The sequence below is a fragment of the Poecilia mexicana genome, unplaced genomic scaffold (genome assembly GCF_051168715.1).
Source record: "Poecilia mexicana isolate PSO_F unplaced genomic scaffold, ASM5116871v1 scaffold_20, whole genome shotgun sequence".
NCBI lineage: Eukaryota > Metazoa > Chordata > Actinopteri > Cyprinodontiformes > Poeciliidae > Poecilia > Poecilia mexicana.
This window is the reverse complement of record NW_028263389.1, coordinates 5981687-5994706: the sequence shown is the minus strand read 5'-3', so window position 1 is coordinate 5994706 and position 13020 is coordinate 5981687. Positions and strand designations below refer to the sequence as shown.

Genomic DNA, 13020 nt, shown 5'->3' with positions numbered 1-13020 from the left:
GCTTTGATCCCGCTTTTGGACGACTTTGTAAGGTGAATCTTTCGACATCGCGGATCGCCTGTGGTCAGTTTCCTCTTCCAGATGGGCGAACCGTGCCGCTCAGATGGAGCTGTGCGTAAGCGTCTGCGTGTGTATTCAGTCCTGTCTCTCCCTCCCCCCTCGGTTTCCCTAAGGCACCTGCTGTTTTGATCAGAAGAAGGGCTAATGAGTGAGTTTTTATTTTCAACAAGTGCAGTTCCTGTCTGATGCTTTTTAGGCAAAACGTTCTCGTAAATTCTTTTGATGAGGTGCCCGGGGTCCCTGAGCTTTAAGCAGCGCCGTGTGGGATTTCACAGGGACGTAAATGTCCTTCTGATCTGCCCGAGTTTTGTTTCTGTAATGCAAGCCTCCTGCCGAGGCCACGTGGAGTACCGCGCGTACATCCGAGTCAACAGCGCTTCTTCCAGATGCTCGAGGCGGTTTGGGGAGGGGTTCGTGTTGCTCTCTAAAGATGGAGGTAGTGGGTGGTTGCGCTGCTATTGAAAATGGGGGTGGGGGGACAGTTTTAGAAGCTAATCTCCATCCTCCACACACAAAAAAAAATCTATGCTCACCTCAGAATAAAGCGGCTCCTCTGAGTTACGTAATGCCCAGGAAAAAGCAGTTTTGAAATAGCACACCACTGCAGAGGGGGAAGGGGAGCAGAAATTAATTCAATCAATGAAATAATACATGGAGTCAGCCTTGTAATCCATCTTACATGAAAAGCCAAAGTTTGGTTTCTAGTTTCTCTGGAAGAGGGAGGAAAGCATGCTGAAGGGAATCGGGGTGATACAGTATTTATGACTGTGCAGTTAGTGAATGAGAACTATCCACAAGTGACTATTCAATATTCTAATAAGAGGAAGAGCCAAAACGAGGAGCTTTAGGACTGCAACATTGGCAGTGGGAGAATTTCTGATTTGCCATAAGATGAGCTTTGGCAGCATCTGTACGTATCATACAGCTGAGAAATATTTCATGAAAATAAAATTCTGATTAAAAGAGACCTATGAGGCCTGATCTGCATGTAGTTGGATGTCTTGGAAAAGGAATATGTTTTTATGTGTTTTGGTCTGTCATCCACATGAAAACTCTATTTAAATATCACTAAAACTAATTATTTATGCAAATCTCCGACCAAGGTGGAGAATTGAGAAAACTCACATTTTTGTGTTTGTGTGTTTACATGTGAAAACACAGACTTGGGGTCCAGTCTGCGACACATAACGCGCCAATATAACCACAATTCTCAATGAACGCCGCCTCGTGTGTTAATAATTATTCTGATACGCTATTTAAAAGTAGTTCGACCAATATATTTGTCAATACAAGTAAACGTCCTAGTGCTTTGTTTAATTCCCAACAGGAAGACGTGGTTTGTTTGAAGCAGTGTGGTTGGCAAAGCAGATTATCGCTTTGCGCTACACTGCCCCCTGCAGGTTTGGTGTGTTTAAAACAACGTTTAGGCTCGAGTTTGTGTGGGTGGTGGATGGAAGCCTTTCTGAAATGATCCCTGTGTATAATATTATTATTTTTTAAACAATGTGGCAGAGGTATTTCTTTTTGTAAGGTCAAAAATAAGACATTCTTCACTCTTTACGGGGTTTATGTCTAAGGTCATCACAAAATACAAGCCAATTAGGAGTTATGTAAATGAGAATAATAATTTAGTAAGAATATTAGTTTTCATGGATTTTGGTAAACCGTCCAGCCTTTATTGTTTACTTCCATTTAATTTTAGTTTCAAATGATTTCATAAGTTTCTGTATATGTTTTCATAGTGCCAGGATGTGAAGAGATTCTTGTAGTTTTAGTTTAAAAATGTATCTTATAAAACCACTTGTAATCTTTGGAAATTACCGTCCCCCAAAAAGATTATATTCAGAGTTTCTGTGCAGGTAGGATTGGGTTCATAACTGACTGTGAACATGAAGGATCAAGTCAGTAACGACGTCCCATTAAAAATCACTACTTTTGCATGGAAATGAAAACTGGTTCACGTCATTAAAATAAAGACTAGATACAAAATCAAGGTGATTTAATTGGAATTAAAAAAAAAACATAATGTGCTGGTCTTATCTTTAAGTTAATCCAAGGCTTTGTTTTGAATAAGCAATCATATTTTACTTTGTGTTTTTCAATTATTCAAGTCGGTCCCTGAGAAACGACTCCGGCTGCACATCGACGCATGACTAATGTGTGGAAACCACCCTTCAGAATTGAAACAGAGAGTATTTAAGTGCTCACGATTACAATGGGGAGTCCTCAGGGTATGCTAATTGATGCTAACCCACTTACGCCATTATGGATTTGACAAGCTGGCTATTTGAGGCGAGAGATTTTTTACCAGCTCAGATCCAGAAGTGGAAAAAGACACATTTGCTGCTTTACGGAGGAGTTTATTGCTACTTGTTTTGTCTTTTCGCCTTTCTGCTGCACACTCAGACCCAGATTGGGATTTCATCACTCGGTGTGATGTGTCACGTTATCAACATCAAGAAGACCTCTCGCATTACCATAACTTACATCAGAATTTAACATCACTGAGTGGGCGAGTGTCTCCGCTGCGTTTTGACTTTGGGCTGGTTAGTTTTGTAGTATTTCGGCGTACATCCAGCCTCTCGTGTTCTCCAATGTCCACGCTTCCCAGCAGAACGAGAAGAACAGGCAATAAAGATGTCAATGTTGGATCCAAAAGCAGCACACTAGATAGACTGCCTCTATTTACTGGAATGGAAAATGGGATTTTTAAAAAAAAAAAATTATTTCCCTTCCAGGCATTTTCTGCCTTGACGTTTGATCATGTATTCCTTATTCCACTGAGATCTGGATTTATTGGGACCATCTCATTCAAGGCTCTCGTCTTATAGCTCTGCTCAGCACTGTAATCCAGCAACGACAGAAGGAGCCAGTAAAATGCTTGACATGTATAGCACCACAATGAATTGTGCTGCAAGGTGTAGCAAGATGGATAGCCCATGCTCGAGCTTTTGCTTACACCCAGAATGGCTGTAAATTAAAAAAATAAAAAAAAGTACCAGATCCTTCATTGGAAACTCAACCTCTATATTTGAGGATCTGGAGACTTTAATTCAGAATCCACTTTATTAGTCAGCTTGATTGCCAGTATAATTCTTTCATTTGCATGACATGCAGGTTTTCTCCTCGGATTGGTGGTCAGTTGGACCCCAGCACCACAGATCCAGGCTTATCTGCCTTTCCAGGAACTTGATTACACCCATCGCTACCTCAGTTCCTATGAGGAAGCTGTTGAGGTTGTAATTGTTGACCGTGAATCATTTACAGTCTTTTGTAATTATGATCCCACTGATGATTTCATACTGTGTAGGCAATTTCTTCAAATAGGACGAGTGGCAGTAAGAAAACGATTAAGAAGATGAAATGCCATAAGAAGTCGTGTTTGTAGTTTGTCAAGACACAGCTGCATGGCGTTCGATTCCCGAACTTAAAAAGTTTGCTGTATGCCTAGCCGATACCTCTCTAAGTACTGTAAAAAACAAAAGAAGTTGCACCACAAAATGCCTGCATATATGTAAAAAAAATGACCAAATAACACTCAGGACAAGTCAAGAGACTTAATTGGGGAATAGTGTAGACCAGGGTGAGGTTATGAAATAATTTCCCAAACTTTGAATGTTGTCCTGTCCCCCATCTGAAAATGAAAAGAGTATATGGGACAACTCCAAGCCTACCAACACATGGCTTTCCACTTAAACTAACTTTGTCAGACAATGAGGACGTTCATTTGGAGAGGCAACCAAGGGTGCGTTCACACTACAGCCTGAAGTGACCCCATACCGATTTTCTGGCAATTCCGATTTTTTTGCCAGGGCCGTTCACACTGCCAATAAATGCGACCTGTATGCGTTCTGCAGTGTGAACGGGCAAACGACCTGAAAGTGTCGCGCATGCGCAGTAGAGGGCCCAATAGCGTCAGCGTTCTAAGTGTTCTGCCAACAGCCATAAAAAGAAGAAGTGCTCAGTGTTTGCGGAAGTAAACATGGAGGCTAACGGTGGAGCTTAGCTTACATATTTGAAGTTGTTGTCCGGCCGGAGCAGCATATTAACAACTTAATCCTCATATAATTCGTCATGGTTGTTGTTTTTCTTCCCTCTTGCGCATATCAGGACGCAGAATAGTGAGATTTGTTGAGAATCAGTGACGTTCAGTTCGGATGAATGCGACCTGAACGTTAGGTCGCATTTGAATCGGATATGGGTCACATTCGAAAAAGAATCCGACCTGTGCTGTTCACACTGCCATGAAAAGATCGGATACAGGTCGCATTACGTCAGAAAAATCGGAATAGAGTCACTTCAGGCTGCAGTGTGACTGCACCCCAAAAGACCTGTGGTCACTCTGGAGGAGCTGCAGTGAGCCGTTTTGTGATGTTCTTCATGTACTCTAACATTTACACCCAGCTCTTCAGTTAAACCGTAACAATTTTGTTGTGAACAGTGGTTCGTTTTCGCAACACCAGAGACTCTCACACCGGCACTTTTTGAAACCTGGCACCGCAGAAAAAGTACCACAAATAAGTGTGAACTGCTCCACCGGTGTGAAAGCACACATGCTAGAAACGCACGACTTCAGGGTTTATGGTAGGCATGAACGGGCAGATAACAACAAAAACAATCGCAGATAGCATAGTGCTGTGTTGTGCTTCTTAGCCTGTTCAGTTTAGTTTATTTCTGATAAGGAATACATATGTTACATAAGCATTTTGTTCATGCACATTCTACGACATGCTAAAACGCAGTGCCGTTTAGTAGCTTGGCATAGCAACTGCATTTGACGCTAGGCGTCTCGGTGGCGCTGTCTAAACAGGGAACTTTTTGCCAATCTGAAAAACCGTCAGTTTCTAGATTTATCTTGTGTAAACAGATCTAAACGTAGCTCTGTGTTTTACAGAATTGGGGCAAGAGTAAAGCAATTGTTTAAAGAAAAAACAGTAGCCCTTTATTTACATTGCCACAAGCTAACCAAAGGTGCTCTTGATGGGAAAATGGATAGAGCAAAGTACAGTGTAGCTCTGGAGGAACCCCTGGGTGTCAAACTTCAGCTCTTGGACTGCAGCCTCTTCTAATGCTGGTTTCCCCACTAAATGGCCGAGGCTGCACATTAGAACCGTAAGAGTGGAGATTTCATTGCTCATTAGTTCAGGTTGTTTTCTGCCTGCTGCTAAGATTGAGAGCCCCTCCACTGCAGACACTTAACTTCTGGCTGTGAGCCTTTTTCCATTTTGCCTATAGAGCTTTGGAGTTGACGTCACAGGATATGACGTTTTCGTCGCTCGGCGCCATGTCTGGGGTCCACAGACCAAAACAAACTATTCAGAACACCGGTGTTTTCATTGTGTTACCAACCGCAGTAAAGTTGTTTTCAAGTTGGATACTGGATAAACCGAGCTCCACGGAGTAAGAGACGTTCAGCTCAAGGTTGATCCGATTTATGAACGCTAATTTCGGCCAGCTGTTCTTAAGTCTCTCCACAAGCGCTCGGAGTTTCACATTGCTGCTGTCAATTTCCGAACACTCCTGTGCATAAATGCTTTGTCTTGTGACCAACTGATACCAAAAAGTGGACACGAGGCACACTATCCTCTATTAAAATTTTAAGTCATAGTCAATAATTTTAATATTAAATGTTTTCTTCAGTAGCTTCCAAATTGTGTCCCATTAACTCAATCTGATTGAAATTGTTCTACTAGATTGTATAGATGAGGCACACTCACCTTTATTACATTTGAATACCTTTTATATATTTTTTAGCTATTTCTGCAGTCAAAATTTTGTATTTTTCTTAGCTTGTAGGTCATGTAACCTATTAACTCAAAATCTGTGTACAATTATTCTATTAAACTATATAGATTAGGCATATTTTTATTCCATTTTGACCCCTTTTTTTATTTTTTAACCAGAATTATATTTTTAAAAAAAAGAAAATTCATAAAATGTATTACCTCAGATGATCATCACTTGTTACCCGTAATGTTCAATTGCATAAAATTCTAGGCCAGGATCTATGTCATTACATGTTCACTTACCTGAAATATGTTAAATACAACAAATATTTATTAAAGTGTGGTCTATTTCATAAAATTTGTCACCTTTATTGTTTAATTGCACATTAAATGTTTAAAGATGGGCTCTTTCATCTGGTTTGTGTCATGATGTGGCGGTGGACACAAATGCAGCAGGCAGTGGACTTACTTTATGTGGATGTAGAAACAAGGCTGATCTAACAATAAGAACTAAGGAACACAGAGCAAGAGAAACTAGAAGATCTAAACAAAGAAATAACCCAACTAGAATGACACAGAAAGATACAGACTCAGACATGGAACAATAACTGAACCTATGGTGATCAAATTAAGAAATAAACATTACTAGAAACCCTGCAGGGAGGCTGAAGTAAGAAATAACTAGAAGGATAAAATAGAATAGTCATTAAAGAAGGCTTGACATGGACTCAGACAAACAAGGAAAAGCAATAATATTATTCTAACTACACTAAATACCATGAACCACTTGAATTGAAACACAAAGTTAATAAAATGAAAAGCAAAACAAACCCAAAAACCCAGTGTCTTGACAGATGTCTGATTATATAATTGTTTACTTTAATCACATAAAATATTTATTTAAAAATATAATCTCATTACATGTATGTTTATTACCTGAATATTTAAATATCAAATTGTTACTTAAAATGTGATTCTTTTCTTCACGTTTACATGCAACTTGAAGTGCTTGAATCAAACGATTCATGAATGTTTAATACATTAAATTATTAAATGAGAGAACAGCCACTTCCAACTGTATTTCAACACAAATGGTTCCTGTTCCTCTTCAGAGTCTGCAGTCTTGCTGAGCTCCTCTCCTGGGGTTCCTTCCTCCTCAGCCTCTCCAACTTGCTCCTCTTCTGTTGCCTCTGCTACTGTGTTTTCATTATTTACCTCTTCTGGGGTAAATAATGAAATCAGTCTCAGTAACCTGTTGATGGTTTTGCTGTATCGCCTCTTTAATTGACGCCCATGTCGGTCCGATGTTGTGGCGTTTACCTCGCAGTGACCCACATTCAGCACTGGACCCCAGTCAGGATTGAGCTCATCCATTTCATACGTCGGTTTGCCTTTAAGAGGACATATCAGAACACATCGCTATTAAAGCTGTAAATTTGATAACATTAGTAAAATAGTTTACTTCACAATAATGTAATAACCTCGATGTCCACTGACAAAACTCGGACTTTGCTACATAAACAATATTAGCCCGAGCTAAACAACAGAAACTGAACGTAAGAACACTCGGACAAAATCATAGAACAACATTATGACACAAAACCAACAAAGCAAATTTAGACACTCACCAGAAAGGAAATGTCTGGAGGAAACTTGTAGGTATCTGGGGATTTTGGAGAACGTGATATCAAGACGTGTCACCGCTGATACCAGGACATTCGTCTTCTTTTCGTTAGCACCGATAGCTTAGCCTCCTCACGTTGTTTCCAAGCAGGATAATAGTGAAACCAAAGTCCGTCTTATATCCTTTTACCGTTTCAGTCGTGTGATCGGACATTACAGACAATAACGTAGCAAGTTCGTACCATAGCTAAATTATTTTAAGTAACTTGGATAGAAAAAATCTGCGAGACTGTTTTTTTTTATACTGCGAGACTGTTGTCTATGGACCCCTAAGATGGCGCTGATACCCCTCCGACTAGAGCAGTGACGTCACGCTCCAAAGCTCTATTGACGAGGCTCGTGTGTATTACCACTCGTCAAATGTGATGTCATCAGCTCGGTTGTTGCCAGGATACCCCTGACTTTTCGACTTTTCACAAAATTATCACCTGTTTTGTTTCGTTTAGTTAATCGTTGGTTTGATAAGTCTCATGAAGATATGTAATCATTTTCTTATTTAAATGAATGGGAATTGTTTAATTCAATCACAAAGCTGCTTGTTGTGCTTGAGAAAAGCGTTTCAAATTTATTCTCAAACTTTCTAAATGGACTCTGTCTCTGCATTTTGCGTTTTTTATCGTCTTTGTTAAAATTTTGTCTAACTAAACAGTGTTGTCATGCCAACATGAAGAAACAATGGTAACACTTTATTTGAAGGGGGTGTATAAGACTGACATGACACTGTCATAAACATGACATAACACCTGTCATGAACATGAATAAGCCTTCATGAATATTTATGACTGTTGTCATAAAGCGTCATTCGGTAAATTATGACACTTTTAATACAAAGTTGACATTATTCAAAATGTCTTTGTTATGACAACTTGACATTAACCAAGAAATCATTACTGATATGAATTTGTTATAAAATAATTACTGATTGCACTTTAAAAATTAGGTAACTTTATGTTATTAAAGGTAAAGTTTAAACAGTAATGATTTCTTGGTTAATGTCAAGTTGTCATAACAAAGACATTTTGAATAATGTCAACTTTGTATTAAAAGTGTCATAATTTACCAAATGACACTTTATGACAACAGTCATAAATATTCATGAAGGCTTATTCATGTTCATGACAGGTGTTATGTCATGTTTATGAAAGTATCACGACAGTCTTATTCACCCCCTTCAAATAAAGTGTTACCGAAACAATAAGGATAAGTCTTGAGAATACCTGCCAATATCAATACTTTACCAATACTTTCTATAAATACACTATCACTTCCATGTTATACCGGGAAAATGCTTGAATATTTCATGTTACTCTTGACATAACTTCAACTTAATTTTTTTCTTATTGAAACTGTAATTAAAAGATGTATGAAAATTAATTATTAAAATGTCATTTTGATAAATAACATACAGGTTAGACCTGCTTAAAGAGCCGAAACAATTTTTTTTTAAAAACACCTAGAGCAGTTTTATTTTCCACTCATCTGTCACACAGAGTTATGTGACAGCAGGATGTGTGTGTGTGCTGGTGTGTGTCTCTTGAGGGGTGTCCTGCCGAATCAAACGCTGTGGAGTAAAAATTTAACGGATCGGATGTGTGTGTCGGAGCATCGGTGTGTTCATGGAGAAAACCGAGCGAACGTGCGATCGTACGAGCAAAAGTCTGGCCTAATAAAGCGAACTTAAAGCACACAGGAAAGGTCAGGGTGAAGGATTTTTGAAGACCTGGTAGCGAGGGCGTGAATCCATGTGTGAGGATGTCTGATGATGAGTGTGGGTCCTGCGGGGCTCCCTGTCCAAGGTTGATGTGATTTACCTGGACAGCGAGAATAACCTCACTTCTGACCCTGTTCCTGTTGAGATGTTATTACGTCTAGAAAAAATAAGAAAAAAAATACTCAAAGCTTCGTTTTCTAATTTTCCCTATTGGCTATGACTGACTGAGCGATGTATTATTAGACATGAAAGCTGGTAGTGTGAGTAGAATGTTTGAAGAAGCTCGTTGTACGAAGTAATGCCTTAAAAAAATGAAAAAACTTAGCAAGCAATCCACAGACGCTTTGAGGTCATGTTTTGTTGTAGTTTACACCCTTTAAAACAGGATTTACTCACATGAACATGAACATGCCACCTTCGTAGCTTCTTTTAGCTGTTCATGGCTAACACGTAGCAGCAGTGATTAGAAACAGCTGAACGTCAAATTGTTCTACTCAGTCTCGTTAGGGTTAGTTTTATTTATGGTTAGATAAAAAATAAATTGTGTTTTTGCTATCAAGAACATTCTATATTAAGTAGAGATTGTTGACTTGCACGTCGTGCAAACAACGAATATGAATTTAGGTGTTTATTAGATTAGCAAAATTAGTTTGTTGGTTGAGGAGACAGTCGTCAAACTGCTCACATACTGTATATGTGAGCAGTCTGTCCACAGCTATGTTTTCCTCAACATTATGTTTCTCTCCAAATGTCACAGTAAACTAAGATTCGCAATATCGTTTGTTAGGAGACGTTAAGACAGTGATATCACCGCACAGCTGCAGATAAATCATCTTCTGTTTATATATTTATGAAAAAATTAAGCCACTGTTGCCAACAACAATTTCCCTAAAATTATTTCTTCAGAGAATGGATTATGATCAAATAAAACAAAATCTGAAAACCGTAAAAACTTTTGTACTTGTAGAGGACAAAAGAAGAAGAAGAAGAAGAAGAAGAAGAAGAAGAAGAAAATAATTGCAGTAGAGAATTTTGGTAGACTTTATGTTCACAAACAACACCTGATATTGGTTCTTTTTGTAATCTCAAATAATGTTTGAGATTACTTTAATTTTAATTCAATCTCATGCCTGAAATCCTTCAAATAAAAGCATGTTGTACAAATATCTTCTATCCCATAAACAAGTTTACGAGAAAGATGTTTGATTAGGATTGCGACGAACAAAGTCAAAAGACAAATGGCAGTGACTCCTTCAGCATTTTAATCAGCTGTACGCGCGCGCGCGTGTGTGTGTGTGTGTGTGTGTGTGTGTGTGCGTGCGTGCGTGCGTGCGTGCGTGCGTGTGTGTGTATCCAAACACACTAATTATGTATTATAGGCCTTAATGAGGGATGGCACTGATTGTCAAACATTAACTCATCTCCCTCTGAGCCAATCAACTTTTCATTTGCTCTTTGTGGGTTGGAATTAATGCACTGGCTGCTTCTGCAAGAAATCCGTGCTTCGCAATCGCGACGCAATTTAACAAACACACTCAAACATTTACGGAGAAGTAGCAATAATCAATTTCATGTGCAAACCATGGTGAAAAACTCAGGAAGCTGCCCCATTACCTCCTGTGGTTTGCTGTCTGACAACGTAAAAAGGGGATCGTAGTGACTTACCGGAAGCTTCCGGCTTTTCATGAATGTTTTATCAGGCAACGGCAAACAGAGAGAGAGAGACACACAGCTCCAGCGCGAGGGGTTTTTGGGGGATCATTTACTTCAAATGGAATCGAAATGACCTGTTAATATGTATACAGGGACCAGGTCTGGTTTCAAAGAGCCCAACAGCGTTGCTGCACCACCGTAACTAAACAAAGAAACTGCGCTTTGGTTTGAACACCAGCTGTACTTGTGCATTCTTTTAAGAAAAAAAAATAAATAAAGTGTCAGGTGGGATGCTTTCTGTGGTTACAGTACACACAACTACTTTATGGATGATGTTTCTTTAAAAGGTTTGGGTAATTTCAACAAAAATGTGTTTGTTTGTTTTTTGCTAAATCCAGCTTGAAGGCTCAATTGTGTTTAGCTCATCTAAATATTCAATCTTCCTTTATTGTTATTTTTACATTAAAAAGAAGCTCTCTTCACACAGGGACACACCAGTTAATGTTATAAATTTCACACGCTTTGTGACTAAATACGGCTGTTGCTATAACCACCAACATGGAATCAGTTCAACACACCACAGTGAACAGAAGGTCCCAACACCTTCTGGTTAGTGTGGTGAGGTTCACTCAGCTATATTTTCTCTCGAATGGGGTGAGGTGACAAAACCATAAAATTATACTTGCCAAAAAAAAAAGAAAAAGGGACATGTATATATTTATACATGTATATGTATACGTGGTCAGTCACAACATCTGAGGCTCTTAAACATTATATCTAGAAATGGGCATCACTACTGAATAATACACAGACATTACTTTGCCACAGATATCACAGTACGGACCCAATCATTACATTACTTAATTTCACTGTTTGCTAACCAGATGCTTCACTCACTCTGGCATACTAAACGCTCGAAATCGACTGAGAATAATTGTCTGACCACTTGAGGGCTCTCATTAAGCTTTGAGATTTAATTCACAGACCTTCAATAGATTTTTAAGAGTAAAAAATAAAGAAAAAAGGCAGGAATGTCATAAACAAGTTATGCACTCTGTCTTGAATCACTTTACTGTGAATTCCACACCATTGATTCTGATTCACATACACTATTTAAGGAGTGAATGAAAAGCAGGACATAGACTTCAAAGATATGACTGTATCACTGTTCAATAATTCCACAAATTCATTGACGTACGTTTAGATTCAAGATGTAAGATGACAGCAGAAAAGTCGGTACTTTTCTTGGATCTGTGTATTCAGTTCAACAGTAACTTATTCAAAGCTGTCATGCTGATTAATATTCATGTCAAAGAACATAAGGAGAGTGAGCCTACATGTCAACATTACTTGGAGTTGAAGAAAAATTTGGAAAAATGTTTCTAGACTTTTTTTCCTCATCACATTTTCTAAAGGTTTTATCAGTCCATCATCCCACACGTTGGTCCCTCCGTCCATTTATCTTTATTTTGAGATTTTTTTTACTGTAGAAATATTTGTCACAAATTTGAGAAAAGAAAATAAAAACAATTCCTTCCGTAAAACCTTCAATACAATCAGTTTATGTATTCTAGTGGAATACCTAACTGGACTCTATTTCTAGCTGGTAATCACTAATTTAGATGGAGGGGGGGGGGAGGGGGGCGAGAGGAACAAAAATAAAAGGAACCATAGAAAGGCTGTATAAAAGCCGAGAGCAGAAAACTGGGACAGCACGCTGGGTTGTATCTGAAACCAATAAAGGCTGCTGGCGAACTACACAACTTAACAAAAAGAAAAAGGAGGTGTCCTCTATATTTAGATAAGAGTGAATGATTTGTCAGGATAAATAAAGAATAGATGATCAGTAGATGTGTGCAGCCGCTGCTGCTGATCTTTGATGTCACTTCTTTCCAAACACCCTCAGCCTGATGTGATTAGGAACGCTCACAGTATACAGTATATACATGATTTTCTTATCTTTTTTTTGTTACCTTTCTATTATGTAATTACATTTTGGTGCCGAGCAGCTGCGCGGCTTCAAACAGACGTTAGCGCACATCCACATGTTGTGCTCTTGGCTCGGTTTCTGCTGCACAGACACATCCCTCTCCGGGCTTTAATTGGACTATAGTGATTTGGTTGATCCAGAGGAGCGGCCGCGGCCAGCCGGGGCAGGTTTATTAGCCTCCATCAAAGAGGCCCTGT

General features: G+C 39.0%; 1 protein-coding gene and 1 long non-coding RNA gene across 3 annotated transcripts in view; one reads left to right on the top strand and one right to left on the bottom strand.

Moving 5' to 3' along the window:
* Positions 1-13020, top strand: part of vav3a (vav guanine nucleotide exchange factor 3a) — a 106424-nt gene that overhangs the window by 36700 nt on the left and 56704 nt on the right. The gene's annotated exons all lie outside the window — the stretch shown is intronic.
* LOC148153327 (uncharacterized) lies at positions 6644-7787 on the bottom strand. Its single transcript, XR_015761578.1, has 2 exons — positions 7415-7787; positions 6644-7177 (listed from the first exon to the last, which is right to left on the bottom strand). It is a non-coding gene; the product is annotated as an uncharacterized LOC148153327 (long non-coding RNA).